At 53.5% G+C, this 18,057-nt stretch overlaps 1 long non-coding RNA gene across 1 annotated transcript; it reads left to right on the forward strand.

The window, feature by feature from the left end:
- The first annotated feature begins 5,303 nt into the window (after positions 1 to 5,303).
- Positions 5,304 to 15,754, forward strand: LOC102013615. Its single transcript, XR_260762.1, has 3 exons — positions 5,304 to 5,421; positions 7,860 to 8,118; positions 15,623 to 15,754. It is a non-coding gene; the product is annotated as an uncharacterized LOC102013615 (long non-coding RNA).
- Positions 15,755 to 18,057: the final 2,303 nt, after the last annotated feature.

Raw genomic sequence — 18,057 nt, forward strand, 5'->3', positions numbered from 1 at the left:
TAAGTCTTTAAATTGCCCAGAGCAGGCTCAAAATTGGGATCATCCTGTCTCAGCCTCCCAGAGTGCCCCACCATGCCCAACTTACAAGCATATTCTCTTTGAAGAAAAACCTGAACCTGTGGTGCTGACTGTGGAAATGGAAATTCACATTCCACAAAACCGGATGGCATCTATGTCTGTGTGTGGCCCTGGGCAGATCTCATGACACCGGGGCAACTTTCAAGTGATCCTGAGGAACATAGCTTTGTAATTTCTGGAACAGGCAAGGAGCACATCACTAAGATAGTCATCGTAGGAAAGGCTTGGGGAGCTCACTGAACCCGCAGACCTCAGAGTAAATCTCTCCGTCTTGTTGGAGAAACAGCTTCGAAGTGGGATGCTTTCTGAGAGCAGGGGCCGCAGCCAAGCTCTCCTGTGAGACACCCAGGTCGAAACTCAGGGAGAAACAACTGCATTCTAAATCCAAAAGCTACACTGGGCTCTGGCCATGACTCCAGTTGGTGTCCAGAATTTTATCTCCTTTCCATTTCCTTGGACCCACAAGGAGCAGTTTCTTATGTATGGGTGATGTTGAGGATATTTACCCAATTAGAAACTGAGTTAGAGAAATTAAAAACTGTATGTCTTACTGGTAATGTTTGTAGACACAAAGCCATTCTACACTAAAGTAAACCAACATTTTTATGAAAAGGACTTTATTTCTGAAAATAAGGAGACGTGTAGTGAGGACAGCGGTTCCGTTTCAGGGTTTTGTGGAAACTCTGGACATCTAGCTTCATAAGAGAGGGCTGGCTTCTTGTGCCTACTGCCGCTCCCCCTCTACCACGACATCTCGTTTACTTTAAAACAGGGGTGAAGGGCCAAGGATGTAGCTCAGTGGCATAAGCGCCTGCCTGGCAAGCGCAAGGTCCTGAATTTGCTTCCCGGTAGCACCACCCCCTCAAAAAAATGTTCAATAGAACAGGGGTGGAGTTGAGGAAGGAATGGCTATCAAAAGAGCCTCTTTAGAAAATCATGGCTCCTCTTCGGGATGACATGAACACTTCATGGATGGTAGTTTTGAAAGATTTGTTGCAATGTGAAACTTGACCCATGTCAACCTACACTGACATTAAAACCTTATGTTAACCTAACGTTACAACTATGTGTCGTTACACTAAAACCTCCCATTTTAAATGAATCTTTTACCCGGGATTTCGCATCTGTCAGTTGGAAAATATCAGTTCCATCAATGGTGCAGACCTTCTGTATGATGGAACATTTCATAGCACAATATCAAAAACCCCAGGCATCACTGTTACCCCAATCTCATGAGAATAGCACTTTGGTTTGGGGAACCCATCAAGCTCAGAAAGGCAGACACAGTTCCCTCAAATCCCAAGTCTTCGCTTTAAAGTCCAGGTCTTATCGTTGATGACAGATGCTGTCATTGGTGACAAATCCTGCCAATCATTTCTCTTGAGGTGACACTTTCATTTCCTTGTGTTCCAGAAGCATCTGCAGAATCCCACTAAAACAGTCCTTTTAAGTAAAAATCGTGTCCTATGAAAAAACTGGCTGGTCACTGAACAAGTGCTTTTCCTCCAGGACCATGGCCGTATGTATGTTTGTCATTTCCTCAAATAGAATGTGTGTTTAAAGGTGAGCTCCAGCTGGGTGTAGAAAGTTATAATCCCAGCACCTGGGAGGCTGAGGCAGGAGGATCACCCCAAGTTCAAGTCCAGCCTGAACCACACAGTAAGACCTTTTCTCAAAAATAGATCAGATAGATGATTGATGGATGGATGGATTGGTGGATGAATGGATGGCATGTGCTTCAGAACTGTGATTCAATAGTTAAAGACTTTTACTGGCTCATCAGTGAGATTCTTAATTGCAGCTGGCATTCTTTCCCGCAGGTGCAGACTCTGATGACCACATGGACAGTTTGGTGTCGCTGTCCTGATCTGTGCTAAGGAATCCGCAGTTTCACATTATTATGCTTTCAGCATCCGTGCAGATAGTGGCCCCATGTGAAAGGGGAGAGGAAGTTTTGATGTTGCAAGTGTTTTCTCTACAAGACCCTTCAACAGGGACTCAGAGGCCCTGGGAGGCCACTGGGGCCACACGCTGGGATCCCCTGTCCACAGCTCACAAAGCGCTTTCCTCTGAATGCCATGGCTGGCCCTCCTGGAAGCTCTGGGATCTGTACTTCTGGATCCCCCCTGGCAGGATGGAGAACATGAAGCTCTGGGAAATGGCACCCTCGGTCCCTGGCCTCGGAGAGTCTTCGAGAGATGAGAAGGGTTGAAGAATGGAGCATTCAGCAGCGAGCACCCCGTCTCCACCCTGGCCCTACCTACTGCTCCCCTGGCTGCACGCAGGAGGGAGGAGATGCCACGGCAGCCCGGCACCGCAGGAGCCAGGTGGCCTTTCAGGGCCACAGAGGACCCAGAGAAGCAACTCTCCCCGTCTGAGACCCGAGCTCCAGGGAGGACTTGTGGAGCATTCTTGGCAGCAGATGACTGCATCCTGCTGGGTGTTTCAGAGTCAGGACTCAGCCCGGAGGAATAAGCCAGTGACCGTCAGTCTTTGAAGCAATATTATTTCTGTTTTCAAAATCACTCAAGACTCTTCTGTCCTGCTATTGTGCAAAGCCCAGGCCTCCCTACAAGACGTACATGCGTCCCCTGCACCTTTCTACAGCTGCATCTGGGGCGTGGAGCCCCTCAGCCTGGTTTTTTTGTGGGGCTCTGCCAGCGCACTCCTGGGGAGCCCGGGAAAGCAAAGGCAAGGAGGCAAGAAAAGCAGGAGGCCAAGCATCCTTGGGACCGCACCGTATACCAGCAGCGGGGAGCCCGCCCGGCCTGGGGAAGGCTTGAAACCCAGCTGGGGCCCTGTCTCCGCAAGGAGAGAAAGACAGACGTCGTGGGTGAATGACAGGCGCGTGCTTGCTGGCGCTGACCATCTTGTCTTTTCTGTCCGTGGGTGCCTTAGTCGCTTTTCTCATCGCTGAGACGAGCTACCCCGTCACCCACAGTTTAGCAGAGGAGAGGTGTAGTTTGGGTCACCTTTCACTGTGCAGGTGCAGGGGCTGGGCCACGGGAAGCGGAAGTGAGGGGCGGAGCCGGGAAAGGAGATACACCCGCCGGCCACGCCCGCTGATCCTCTCCTCCCAGCTCCAACAACTTCCCTAATATCAGAAACCCCTTCTGCAGGGATTCTGCAAGCCCGAGCTCAGGGACAAGGTGGCAGCCGCTAGAGTATGCAGGTGCGTGTGATAGGGCTGGAGTCACCCCAGCGCGGAAGGGCGCGTGCCCGATGCAGAGCCACCTCCCTGGGATCTTGATGCCCACACCCGGCTGTCTGTGACCCACGCTGCCTCGAGATCCATCATGGGCGGCAGGGTTCAGAGTCGGCGTGTGTTGGGGAAAATCACTGGGCACGCAGGGGTCCTGCTTGAGTGGTCAGGTTGGGGGGCACCTTGGGGAGGAGCCTTAGGGCCCCAAGGGCAGGAGAAAGCCCTGGCGGGAACAGAAAGAGAAGAGAGGAAGAGAGAGCACACGGTGACAAGTGGAGAGACTGGAAACAGAATTCACCTGCCGGCCCATGGCCCTCAGAGCTGACTCTGGACCAAGAGGGCGCCAGGGAGCATCTGTTCTGATGCTGCAGCAGTGCCCATGGCTGGCCCAGGTGTGCAGCGAGGATCCCTCTCCTGCCTCGCCGCTGCTCTTGAGCTCCGGCGCCTTCCTTTAGTCTTGAAACCTCGCTCTCATGGTTGCTTTGAGACGCGCCTTGGAAGAGCACTGGGGTGGGGTTGGGGGACAGTCCCGGGCTGGTGCGCAGCGGGAGGTGTCTCAGATCAGTAGGGGCACGAGGTTCGGGGCAAGGGCACCGGGCAAGAGGACAGCAGCCCCGAAGACTGAGGTCCACCCCAGCTGGCTCTCGCCAAGCCCATACCACATGCCAGTGAGGTCCACCAGCTCTTCACCACTTACAAAGCACATTTGCAAGGGCAGTGTGCTGTGCAGGTGGTGTTTATTTTTCTTTTAAGACGAATGATGCTAATGTTTGAGTTTTTTCTAAACTAAACCCTCAGTATTCAGGTTCACTTGCACACTGGCCCTCTGTGATAACTGGGTATGGGGTTGCAGTTGGGCAGTCAGTCTCGAAAAGCTCTGCCATCACTGACTGAGGTTTCCTTTTCTTTTAGTTTTGTGCTCCTGGGCGGGGGGAGACACAGAGCCTCATGCAAGCTGTATCCTGAGTACGTCCTCAGCACCTGGCCATGCTTATTTTAAATTCACAGCGCTGTTATACCCCCACCTTAAAGCTGAAGTGGTCTTTATTATCATTCTCATTTATTGATTAGTAAAGAGGCCCACTGAGGGGAAGTGCTATAAGTTTATCAATACTATTTCTTAACTTTTCATAAAAGTATGCTCAAGATTCTTTTCTTCATGCTCTCCAGTGTTTCCTGAGTGTGTAGATTGTACTTTTTTTGAGGCAGGGTCTTACTATGTATTCCAGGCTGGCTGTAGAAAGCACAGGCTGGCCTCGAACTCCCAGCGAGGTTCCTGCTGGAATTATGGGTGTGCACCACTGTGCCCGGCAGTTAGTGTACTTTAAAACGAATTTTGAACTGAGAGCTTCTTTGAGAGCCCTGGCAATTAGAGTTGTATGACGTGGGTTTGTTTTCCCTTTTGTCTTGGCCGTCAGAGATCCGTTCTGTTCTCCATCTCAGTGGCCATGCTCTTTGGCATCCTGCCCTGTCAGGACAGGGACAAGTACGGAAAGCAGAGGACATGGTCTATGCCCGTCGGCAAGGACGATTTTGTGGGGCAGCAAAGAGGTGGCTGAAGGTGCATTCAGGGGAAGCTGAGTCAGGATGTCCTGGGCTGGGCAGCCTGGCGCCCTCTGGGGCTGCCAGGGGTTCCAGGTAGCCAGGTCCCATGGACTTCCTGAGTTTGAGGTGGTGCGGCTGCCCTGCAGGGCTCGAAGCCTGGCATTCAGACAGCACACGTAAGACAGGAGCCAGAGAGGAGGGAGGTGTGGAAGGCAGCGGGTGCCTCCCTTGCACCTGAAGACCATCGACACGGGGGTTCTCGCTCAGGTCACCTGACTTCCGGTGGGGCCATCACCGTGGGGTGGGGCTGGACCCCGGGGTCCCAGAACCTGGTTCCAGGGTGCTCACTGCCTTCCTCCGAGTGGAGCCTGGGGTGGATCTCTGCTCATTCTCAGGGCACAGCGTTGTAATCTATGACACGGTAGCACTGTCGGTTCCAGAACTTTCTCTGCTGCATTCTATGTAAAATGGAGCCACAGAGGAGAGACAGTGCCTTGTCCTTTAAGATGTCACTGGGCCGAACCCCCACTTGACTCTCACTGCCCAGTGCCCCTTTGATGGCTGGGCTTTGTTGCCCCACAGCCTTGTTCCTCCAGGTGGGCACTGACTTTGAGGTGGACCGACTTCCTCTTGAGACCCAGCACCTGACGGCAGCCCCAGGAACCTGTTTGCTGTGGCGGCTGGGACCTCAAAGCCATACGCGAGGGATTCAGGGTCCTCATCCCACTGCGTCTCATTTTAGTCCAGGTCTCCAGACAGGGAAGCAAGGGGCGCATCCAGCATGGAGGAGAAAACAGCTCGGCAGTATCAGTGAATGAAGAGACAAATGAATGAATGAAGGGGAGGGAGGAATAAGGAGAAAGAGGAAGCGGGGTGGGGGAAACAAGACAGAGAAACGCCGAAGAGAGGAAAGTAAGATAGAGTGGGAACAGTTCTATTAATTCAGAGCTGGGCCCGTCCAAGCAGGGCGAGCTCTGATTTGGATGGAGGAGGCTTGAGGCGTTCGCCAGTTCCAGCCTCAGTCTGAGACGCGGCTTCTGTGTGCTGGGGTCAGCAGGGAGGTGGCGTGGTTTGACGCGCCTTGAGAAACACCTCAAGGGCTCCCCAGTGCTTACAGGACAGCCAGGGGCTGGAGAAGACGCGGGAGACCAGGCGGCAGCTTTGGCCCCCCAGGCAGGAGGTGGTGGCCCTGCCCACGGTGGAGAGGAAAGAAGTGGAGCGACCAGGGTTCCAGTTTGTGGGGAGCAGGCAGGGTGTGGTGTGGACAGGCTGTGGGGAGGCCCGGTGACCAAGGGTGGAGGGGAGAGCAACGCTCCCCTCCTAGCCCTGGAGGCAGCTGGGCCGCACCTGTTCCCGCAGGCTGTGTGTACCCCTAGCTCACACGGGTGACGTCGCCGTGGTCTGTCCTGCCCATGCTGGGCTTCACGTCCTCCAACAAAGAAACCCACAAATGGTAAGAGAGGCCGAATGGGACTGAGTCCTGGAAAGACAGGTTAATATCACCTGTGGTGGCCTGAACACTCTTGGGAGAGAAGTCACGGCAGGGCTTACGATGCGACTGTGATTCTGATCAATTAATTGTATAAACTGTATAACCTACGTTTACAGGCTTGAACAGACACATCCCCGTGACCAGCGGGATGCATGTCCTGTTGAGTCCTAGAATTGAGATTCCCAAAGTTAGGAGGAGCCTCAGAGGTCACCCACTCCAAATACCCTCTCTCCACCCAGACGCCTAGGAGAACCCCACTAGGATGCCTGGCACCATCCCGCCAGCACCTCAGGACCACGTGACACACCCTCGACCCTGGTGAGCAGGGGTTTCTCGTTTCTCCTAGCTGCAGACTAAGTGAGAAATACATCCCCATGCCCTCCCACCGCGGGAGTGCATCTCACACTCACACACGCACATGCGCACACACACGCACACACACGCCCCTCTGTTGAAAAGCACTAGCCCAGAGCACAGACTCCCAAACCTCCAGTAAAGCAGCCAGCAGCAACAGCAAGGAAACCCCGCGCCCCCTCAGCCGCTCTGCTTGACTCAATCCTTGGGAGCAGCCAGCGTTTTGTTTCTGTTTTTTTAAGCAAACTTAAATGATTTCCTCTGCCTATTTCCTTTGTGGATGTCTCTGTTACCAGAACTGGCAGTGCCACTGTCACCATGGCTTGGGCGCTGCTCGCCATGCTGGAGGGGGCCGTGAAACACGAGGGCCCAGCTGCTTTCTCTGGGCCTGGGACGCTTCCTGCAGCGAAGGTTTCTTGACGTAGTGATAATAGCAAAGTCCTGTCAGTGAGCGGTCGGGGTGACTTCCTGGTTTCCTAGTTAATTTCACCCTTTGAAGCAGTGCCCTAAATCCAAGTGTAAGAATGGCATCTGATCCCTGGGCTAGTCTGATAAATAGACGTTTTGAAGCTGGACTTGTCTAAGCGGATGCCAGCTCCCCTGAGCTGACGCTGCTGAAGTGAACCCTGGCAGTTTCTGGGGGGCACCGGAGAGGTGCAGAGAGGGAGCCCCGGCCTCCCCACGTGGCCTGCCCGACCGCCAGCCCCGGGTCTGATCAGCCTCAGAGCCTCAGTTAACCTCATGCTCAGGAGAGGAGCTCTTAATTTCACAAGTAAAGACACGCCGCAAGAATACATCAAATACTAACAAAGCATGAGAAAAAAGAACAAGGAAGGAAAGAAGGAGGGAAGTGGTGAGGTGAAGGTTGGGGGATATGTTAATTTGATTGTCATTAAACAACATATTCTATGTCAAATCATCACCCCATATACCTGAAATGTGTAAAACCACTGTCTGTCAATTATACCGCAAAAAGCTTGATTAATAAAAGGGAGAGAGGGAAGGAGGGACTAAGAAGAAAGAAAAGAGTAAAAAAGAAAGAAAAAAAAGCAAATTAAACTCAACCAAAATTCCATCCCCTGGAGAGAACCATTAATAACATTGTGGTGTGTATCTGTCAGTTCATTCCTCAAATTGCTTCGGATCTCAGACACACAAGGTTTTCAAGATTATTTCTTGTTCTTTCAGCTCCGTGAAATTCGCGCCTCCTCCCTGGCCTCAAGGGCTTCACGCGGGTCCTGGTTTCATGGCCTTGCAGAGGCCCGTGTTCTCATTAAGATGCTGCCTCATCACCAGCCTTTCTGTGATGTACACGGAGATATAAAACCTCCGACTCGCTTCCAAGTCAGCCTCGCTGACCCGCCCTGGACGGCGTCCGGAGCACAGTGACGTGGCCCCCGAGTTCTGCTTGTGTTTTATGGGCTGCCGCAGCACAGAACTGTCTAAGGTGAGCAGCTGGTTCTTGTCAATGTTATGTCCCCGAGTGGTGTCCCAGTGCCAGGCACAGGGCAGGCGTTCAGTAAGCAGACTTGAACGGAAGAAGGCTGCATTCCTTACTGGGTCAGGCTCAAGGACAAACAGAGAACATTATCGATGGCCTTAGGTCCGGGCATCTGGGCTTTCAGAACACATGAGTCAGACTTGAGTGATGAACCAAAAAACAAAACCCATAAGATCAAGGAGTGTCCAATCCTGTCTATTTGGTGGGTGGCCAAGAAAGCCATTATATTTCCGGAAGGGAAATCCAAAATGCTTTGATCATAAGACAGCAGAAAGCCTTCTCAGGCCCTGCACCAAAATAAATGCAGTGGACAACTTCACCCCTGAGCGTGACGGGAGAGCCACACCCTGCCTCTCCAGGATGCTGGGCGTCTGCTGGAAACTGGGGTGCGACTCCCATGTCACACTCCTTCCTCTGCTGAAGATGCTGCCTATGCATGTGGTTTCATTTGTAGTGGAGGACAGGCTTAGGGCATTGCTCGTGGCTGATGTCTTACGGTTAATCTCCCTCAGTCTGAAGTTGCCTTTGCATCTTTTAGCTCAGATTTCCAGCCGGTATCATTTGTTCTGGGCTTTGAGGATGTGCGTGCTGCTAGATCAGTGGGAAGGAAGTCACTAGGGCTTCTCGGGTGGACACCCCTTCTAATTACAGACAGGTGAGGGGACCCAGTCCGTAGTTACTATTGTGCCCTGCCCACACCTTCCTACCGTTGATGGAGGGAAATGCAGACCTAGAGCTCCTTCCTTTCAAGGTCAGTCTCTTGCAAATGATTCCAGCCATTGTTCATCCAGAGCCTCACAGAAGTAGCAGATGTCGTGGTGTCCCTCCCAGCTGTCCGTGGAGAGCTCTTCTGTGCCAGCAGCCAGCGCCTGCTGGTTTCTCTTGGAGGGCCACCCTTGGGGCACTTCAGGAACCCCCTTTGCCTTATGTATGAGGAGCAGGAAGTGTTCAGAGGCAGCCCTTCGTCAGTGACACTCTGGAAGTCAAGGCATGGCGGCCCCCGGCAGGGTTATCTAGGTCCAGCCTGTACTAATGGAGCCCCTTGCAGGTCCCATTCCTCATTCCCTGTCAATATTCCTGGGAAAATGTCCTAATGAACCCCTCACATGAACCCTCCTCCCATGATTGTACTTCTGGGAAGCCCAGCCTAAGGCCACAGGCAGTGTGGAACCCCGCAATGCAGAGTGGTGGCCTGGCTTGGGTGGCATGCATGCACGCTATGTTGGTCACTGGAAAGTCACTGGCGGCTTCATTTTGGAAGAGGTCTGTGTCCCAGGTGGTGTGTGGAAAGCTTGGTCCCAGTGTAGGGGCACCAAGAGCTGGTGGGACCTTGGAGGTGATGTTAAGAGCTGGGGGAGGTCCTCAGGGCCCTGGGGTTGTCCCTGGGTTCTCACAAGAGCACTATCCTAAAAGAACACGGCTGGCTGATCTCCTGCTCCTGTGGCTCCCTGTTGTTCTCACACGTACTGACACACAAAGCCACCTGCCACAGGCCTGCACAGAGCTGAGTGTCGAGTGGTGCTGTGCCCCAGAAACTCCAGAACTTCCCTCTGTAAAAAGTTGGCCAGGGGCTGGGGATTTAGCTCAGCGGCAAAAAGTGCCTGCCTGGCAAGCGCAAGGTCGTGAGTTCGGTTCCCGGCACCGGAGGAAAAAAAAAAAAAAGAAGTTGGCCAGCTTCAGGCATTGTGTTGTAGTAACAGAAAACAGACTAATATACTGGCCTACGCTGTGGCTTTTCCTTTTATTTAAGTTCCTGTTGCATTACTATTTGTTCAAAACAAAGGTTGAGATCTGGGGTGTAGTTCTGGGAGATACATGAGGAAAGCTAGTAAATCTTCCTGCCCCAGACATTCAGAAAGGGGACCCAGCCCTGATGGTTCTGGGAGCAGAACTGGCTGTGTCCCACCTGGGGTGATGCCCAGGGCTCCTGAGGGCAGTGCTGCTGGTCTCCATGAGCATCAGCCTGTCTGGGTGCCCACAGGAATGAGGCTACCAGGGCCTCGTGACCCCACTGACTCCCTCTGACCTGCTCTGAGGGCGCCCTCTCCACTTTCATGGCCTCAGGACACTAGCAGACCCTGTTCGGTGAGTGTCAGCCACCTGGACGAGGGACGGAGAGGGAAAGCCAGGCTCCTGGGTCAAGCAAAAGAGGGACAAGCTCAGAATCCCCTCCTCCTCCCGTCACCCCTTCCTTCCTGTCCTGCAGCCGCAGTGACCTTTCATCTGTGGCCGCTGCCCACTGGTCCTCCATCAGCTCTGCTTGGGGACACTGTAAACGTCCCAGAAAGTGACCTTTCCCACCCAGAGAACCTGGGCTTTTCTTTTGCTTCTTATCATAGGCTCATTAGTTGCTAATGGGGGCAGCTGGGGCTGGAACCCCTTTGGCAGAGCCGTGATGGTGTCCAAGCCCTCCATGGTGACCTCCACAGCTGCCTCATGGTCCCCCTGCCCCATGGGGCACCTGTGCAGTGAAGGGCTCCCTTTCGGGACATTGACCTGCCTTTTCCTGCATAACCTGGGCTGGAGGAGCAGCTGAGAACCCTGGAGCATAAACCTGCCATGTTTCTGATCACAGTGGAGTGAGACCCCACACTGGCCATGGTGAGGTGAGCTGATGAGTGTGTGCCGTCTGGAGTGCTTGTGGTAACGTGGTTACACTGAATAGAAACTGGTGCTGGGAATCTCCAGGTGCACGAGTGTCTGGAGAACAGAAGAGATAACCAAGGCATCTCCTTCCCACTCTCTCTGGTTCACCCAGGAGGCCCCAAGGCCCCAGAAGGTAATGACTGCACCCCCAGAATCATAAGCACCACTCCATTCCTGAAGATTCTCAAACACAGAAATCACTCAGAGGCAGCAGCAGACAGCCTGACACCTACAGGGTCTGTGTGGACACAGCCAAGAGGGCAGGGGACCTGTGCACAGTGGTGAGCAAGGCAAGGCACCCTGCCTCCACCGGCCTCCAGGACGATGGCCCAACATGGTGGAGCAGAAAGGAGAGAACCCTAGGAAAGACTAGAAGTTTCTTCCAACACCAAAGACTATGGGCCTGAAACCAGAAATCCAATTTAAAGCAGAAAACGTAAAAATATTTTTCTTACAAACTGAGTCAGAGGGCTGAGGTTGATTTCAGCTGCAGACGAAAACCAAGGGTAGCCCTGAGCCTGTGGCCTGCAGCAGGGACAGCAGGAAGCAGAGGGCAGAGAAGGGTGGCAGTGTCCTCCAGCCAGGGCCTCCGGGGCCACCTAGAGCTGGACTTGTGACTCTTGCAGGGAGGGAGTCCCCACACACAGGGAATGGGGTGTCCTGGGAATGGTAGGACTTGAGCTCTTGATAGAGGATGGGAAGGGTTTTTACTGGGTGACCCAGTTAGGAAGGAGTACCCGAGCGCTCCTCTGGCGGCTGGCTGGCGAGAGCCAGGCTCCAGGGGTAGCCGGAAAAGCAGTAGCTGTTGCTCGGGTCAGCAGCACCAGGCTGTGCAGTCATGGGGTGATCTGAACGGCTCTGCGTCTGAGCTGTGCGCCCCACGATTCGAGAGTGAGGTCCCCCTGCCGTCGGGATCCATCCTTCTCACAGAGCGCTCTGGTTTGCTGTTGGTGGTCTGAGGAAATATTTAGGTAAGAGAAGAGCATCAAGACTTGTGGAGGACCATTGGGTGACTCTCCTTGAAAGAGGAGCAATTGTCTCCATCTTGGCTGAGCCTGGCCCTGTTTCCATGTATTGATGTGTGCAGAGCTGGCTGGGACCCTTTCTTTAATCCCTTCAGTTAGCTTTAGGCAATCAATGCATGTTGGTCCAGCCCAGGTGCTGGCGGTGGTCTTTGAAGACAGCAGGCGTATTTCCCTGGACCCTCCGTTGTTCTCACCTGTGAGGCGGGATGAGGTGGGATGGTGTCAAGCCGCGGGATAGAGGCTGTGACTTCCTGGGGCCTGAAAGATTACACATCAGAGCTGAAGCACCGACCCCAAAACATCAGATACTATCTCAGTCGTGTTATGCAGATTACTCTTTCTGCATACCCTCCTCTCTGCATATTGCAGAGGTGATCTCAGGCCTCCTTCCCAGCCCAGCTCACGGCACTCACCTACTTCCCACCATTCTCGCAGTCACGCATCCTCAAGCCGCTCCTTCTTCATGAAAGAATAAAACCCAGGTTCATCCGTGGGTCGAGGCCTTTGCTCCGGATGGCCATCATCATGGGTGAACTTAGGACCCCTTGGCTCCCTGCAGCTACAAATATGCCTTAGTGTCTCTAGTCCCACCATGGGTTGCACTGGAAGTGGTAGATTGGAATTAACTCGCTAGGATTCCAATAACTGTTCCGTGGGATTACAAATATAAACTTCCGGGGCTGAGATGAGGACCAGGAAGGGCTCTCTATAAACACCTGCCTGTGAGTTCCACACAGCGCAGAGTGGACTCAAGCCCAGCGAGTGGCTCTGGGCCGCTGCGTAAGGACCACGGCTGCTTCCCCTCTCTCCAGCTCGTGTTTCCTGGAGCCTCAGGCTGGTGAGGATGCGGGAGTCCCCTTGCCCTCATCCCACCGTCTGCAGCATCGGTACAGATGTGCATGATGGGTTATCCCAGAAAATCCCATCCAGGGGCCATGTACATGGTGAAACATTTTTGGAAAGCGGGTTTGAACATCGACCAAGATGCTTTAACCCATTAACACAACAACCTCTGGGGATTCCTTGTAAGGGAATCAGAACTACTTTACCAAGCCATATGCACAAAGATGTCCACTACTGAATTGTTTCAAAGAAAACAAACAGTGGCCACCTACATGCCCAACCACGAGTAGGAATTAGGTAAATACATTGGTGAACAAACACAAGACTGAGTGTTCTCAGGAAGCTGGTTGTCAAGTTTATGCAAGAATGCCCACCATGGTGTCTAGATACTTGGTCTATTTTAATAACATCGCCACTTAGGCAAAATTTAATCAATTCATGCTTTTGTGAATTCCCAGTACTCCAAGGGATGGTGACTTTTTAAAATCAAATACCTGATGGCGAACACTAAGAAGGGTCAGCACAATTTCCATGAGGCTACCGGAAGACAGGGTCATAGAGGGAACATTGACTTCTGCTTCTAGAAGGAGCAGCAGGAACACACGACCCCTCATTCCTTTAATCCTCCGATGCCTAGGTCTGGAGGTCACACAGAATCCAAAGTCACATGTGACTCAGTTTTCCCATGTGAGACTGGCTAACACCGACCCTACTGGCTGTGGTAAGGGATTGTGTCACTATGATGAAATACCTGAGATGGTCAGCTTATAAAGAAAAATCGTTTATTGTGGCTCTTGGTTTCAGAGGTTCAGTCCATGATGGGCTGGCCCTGTGGCTTTGGTCCTGAGGTGTGGCAGCATGTCATGGTGGGACTGAATGGCCAGAAAACCGAAGATCACGATGAGGGGGCTGGTCCTGCTACTCCCTTCAAGGGCGCCCACAGTTACCTAAAGGCCTCTGTGAGACCCCGCCTCTTGGAGGTTCTACTTCCTACAAATGACACCACCCTGGGGACGAGCTTTTAATACGTGGGCCTTAGGGGACCCTGGAGACCCAAACCATACCAGGGACAGACACAGGGTGGGTGTCTGACACAGTGTTCAGAGGAAGTGTGTCCCACCGCAGCCTCCATCAGGGGACAAACGCCTTTTGTTGTGACTTCCAGGAGAGCAAGAGGATGGTCATGATCCTTATATTCTCTTCTGTTGGAAAGGGTTTACTCCTTGAAGGAGCTCCTTGCGGTACAGCTTGGACCCACTCAAATACCTGTAGTCACCTTGTATGTTAACAGTTGTACAGAAAGGACCAGGCTTCAGCTCATGGTCGTAAGCTCAGAGCAACACTGAGCGGTTAAGAACGTGTAGAAATCTTAAAACCCAAGGTCAGAGGTCCTTGTCCTTCCTTCAGCTGCCTCAAAAAGAAAACTAGATTACGTTGTGATTCACCTTTGAAATCCTTGAATCTTCAAGTATAATTGCTAAGTAGTGGGCTGGTCTCTGCCTGTACAAGTGGGACATTTCCTCCTTGGGGAGCCCTCAGTCACTTTCTGGGGTGTCTACAACGTGGACTTGGAGATTAATGGGAGCCAAGGGCCGAAGAGGGAGGAGAAGAACAGCAGGGGCAAGGTGACCTTGAAGAGGCTGGCAATCGTCGTGTGTACAGAGGGGGTGCACAGCCTCCTCCACATCTGAGTGCAACCAGTCAGACTGAGTTAGCGATCTCACATGGAATGTGGGGTCCAACCTTTGGTTGGACTTCAAGAGCGCTGCCTGGGAGGTGGGTGGAGATGAGGACTCAGGGTCCTCTTCAGCTGCCCAGGTCACAGGGGAGCAGGAAGAAGCTGGTGTCCACGAAGATGTGTCCACGAAGATGCTGTCTCCAGGCCAGCGTGCCATGCAGGGAAACGAGAGACCGGAAACCCTGCTCATGCCTTGGGGTGGGAGTAGCTCCCCACCGAAGTGCTGCCTACCGGGTTGTTTTATCGTGAAACTTGTCATGATCCAGCCTGAGGTCAGAGCAGAAATCGGCTCCTGAGTGTCTCCAAAGACAAGAGGGTGGGAGAGCTGTTGATGGGGCTTTTGCTGGGTCCTCAGCACAGTCCTGAGCCCTCTGCCTGGGTGATGTTCTTTCATCCTCACTGCACCGCTGTGGGGTGAGTCTTACTTCCTTCTGCAGGCAAGGAAGGCAGAGAGAAGTAACTCGCCCCAGTCCGCACCGACATTGGCACGTTTGTGGGGAGAGAGGGCTTGCACCAAACTGTGAACCCCAGGAGCTTGTTTGAAGGAATTTGAAACGGTTTTCATGGATTTTGTTTGCGTGTGTTCGTTTTACCATACGCTTGTTTGCAAGCTGTTTTCTCCTCCTCCCACCCCCTTTCTACACTGCAAGTGACCCCCAGGGAGCTTGGAGGTCTCTAGCCCGTCACAGCTGAGCATGAGTCAGGACCCAGCTCCCCTCCAGGAGCCAGTGACCTTCTCTGGGGCTCAGGTCTGAAGACGAGCAGTGAATTTTGAGGTCTGAGAAATGTCTGCTTGTAGAGTGATGAATGGAGGAGGGAGCCGGCAGTGCTGGAGGATGGAGGCTCTGGACAGGCAGAGCCCACGAACAGGGTGCTGGGCGGAGGAGGTCAGCTGCTCTGTCCTTGGTCTCCTGTTCCATGTCCTGGGGATTTCAGGTTTTGTTAGGCTGCAGAGACCTCCAGGGTGGCCCAAGAGAGGGGCGGGGAACCCGCAGGGCCTGAGACAGCCAAAGCCAAGCTGAAGCCCGGAGCGCAGACTCTTGACATTTTATCAGCAGCATCAGCACCTGCTTTAGTTTCGCCTCCAGGGCTTCCACTTTCTCTCTCCATGTTGGTACCAAGAATTTGTCCTGCGTTTTGGGGGGCCCTAGAAATGAAATCTGTTCAGCTGAGAAATATGCCCTCTTACCTCTTCCAGGCTACAGAGGGTCTAGGTCTCTGTAAGGTTGAAGGAAGAAGAAGGAGAAGAAAAAAAGCCCCAAACAAATGGAACACTCATTCCGGCCATTGCGGGATATCGCACCAGATCTTTTACTGGTGAATTATTAATAAAGCCTGTTTTTGTTTAATGCCTGCTAATAATTTCTAAAAACAGATCTACAACTTCAGCTGTAAATGCATGTCCATGAATCACTCCACTGAAAACCCAGCTGTACGATTAGCAAAAACCTCTGGCGGTGAAACAGTTCTGTCTTTCCAGCCCTCCCCTCCGGGAAGGCAAGAAGGGCCCCCAAAATATAGCCACCCAGGTCGTCAGCACCCCTATTCAAGGATGGGCAAAGGGAATGACTGTGGGATAGCAGAGCACTGAGACCTGGGACGTCCTGGCTGATGACTTTGACTCAGGAGAAAACAGCCCCACACAGCTTCCTTCAAGCCTATGAGACACCCAGCTTTCCCCAGCAACCCTCAGAATGCATGTTCTGATCCCCAACTAGTACAGGAGAGAAATATGACCACAGTAGGGGTCAGAGAAACCCAGTAAATGGCAAAGCCAAGGTTTGAACAAGGGACAGTATGTTGCCAAAAGCTTTGTCTTCCAAAGACCCTTAACTGCTGGCCAAATGGCTCCAAAATTCACGCAGTTTGTGTTTCTATAAGGGAAAAGAATAAAAAAAGTGCACATGTTCTTCCAAGAAGGATATAGATCTTGGGGTACAGATAGAGCAATTGCCGTGTCTGCTTTGAAAGTGCTCCAAGGAAATTCTGACATCTGCCTGCCCCCTTCATGAAGGCCACTGAGTTTCTGCTTGGGACAGTGATCAGAGCCCAAGTGTTACGGGGTTGCACCCCTCATATCGGGGTTGCTAGGGGATATTGATTTCATGCCCACAGTGACCGGATACTACACTGAACACCAAGAGCCCAGTGGCCTTCAAAGCAGGTGTGGGCCCTGCTCACGGCAGGCATAAGCATGTGTTACACACAAATTGCCTCTGTGATACCAGGAGGGCTCATCTCAGGGTCTGAGGCATCCAGAGTGACCACAGCGTTCCGAACAGAAAGCGAAGTCAGAGCCAACAGGGGACGAGAGGAAGGAGGAGGCTCCGGCCCCGGGCTGAGGCCCAGGGGGCGGTGCCAAAAGCAGGCCGTGGCTGCAGACGGGAGGAGCTGGGCCTTGTCAGTGTGCACAGCCACCTGAAGCAGGCAGGGGGAAGACAGTGGGGCGACCGGCAGAGGGGAACGTTGCATTTGGGTTGTTTGCGTTCCCTTGATCGCTCTGTGAAAATTGGCAAAGAGGACAGGAAGGCAGCCAGACAGGACACAGCTCACCAGGCCGTGGAGGCAGCCAGCATCTCTGCAGGGACTGTGGCAGCATAAACCCATGCTCGGGGTGCCGAAAAGAGAGCCGCCCCCCGCACACCTGGGAAAGACTTAGGAGGCCCGATTGTCCAGTCCAAGCCGGAGCACAATGCCAGTCTTTCCGGGGGAGAGAGGGTGTCCGGGCTGCCCCTGACCTTTGCAGCCAGATGGATAAGCTGCGGTCACTGAGACCAGGGAAAGGCCAGCGGTGCGTGGTGGGAGCTGGGTAAATCATGTCCCGCCTGGGCTCTGCGAGGCCTTTCAGATTTCCAAGAGCAAAGGTCACCTAGGCGTCTGGGAAGGTTGAGGCCACACAAATAGCATGGCAGTTGCCCCCTCAGCAGCGGCGCTCAGAGCTGTGCCCCACACGGAGTGCGAGAGGCGGCTTTGAGGGACTTTAGGACCCACCCCAGGGGCCCTAAACTGCCCAAACAGGCCTCGCCAGAGAGGAGGAGGAGCCCGGAGGTAGTTGATGGTGTGGACCCCAAAAGCAGTGTGTGGACGTGGGGTGGTCAGCCGGGCCTGATCTTGTCCAAGAGCCGCCGGGCCCGGCTGTGCAGGGCTCCAGAGAGCGAACTGGAATTTGGGGCGAGGGCGGACAGGGATGGGCTGGGGCGGCGGGCGGCTGGGGGACTCACATGCGCCGGGCTTCATGCTGAAGGGAGGGGAGGAGAAGGGCGGGACGAGGAGATGAGTGAGGGCGCGAGGACTGGGCTTCACTGGGAGAACTACAGCAGTGGTGGAGAGAGGGCACCTGTGCCCTGGGGCGCTCAGCACCAGGCGATGCCAGTCTGACGCAGCCACTTTGATACCGGACATGGCAGTGCAAAGGAGGCGAGGCTCATCCTGCTGCAGTTTCCGTGCCCTGCCCATGCTGGGCCGGCGTAAGCACAGAAGCAGATGGTGGGGTCTGGCGGAGGACACTGCTCACCTCATGGCCACCAGTAAGCAGAGCGGGCAGAGGAGGGGGAGCCAGGGAGGGGGAGACCTTTCCAGGCCACGTCCCAGGGACCAGCTCTTCTGGCCAGGCTCCGCCTCCTGCAAGTCAGC

The sequence above is a fragment of the Chinchilla lanigera genome, unplaced genomic scaffold (genome assembly GCF_000276665.1).
Source record: "Chinchilla lanigera isolate Chin_1 unplaced genomic scaffold, ChiLan1.0 scaffold00019, whole genome shotgun sequence".
NCBI classification, from domain to species: Eukaryota; Metazoa; Chordata; class Mammalia; order Rodentia; family Chinchillidae; genus Chinchilla; species Chinchilla lanigera.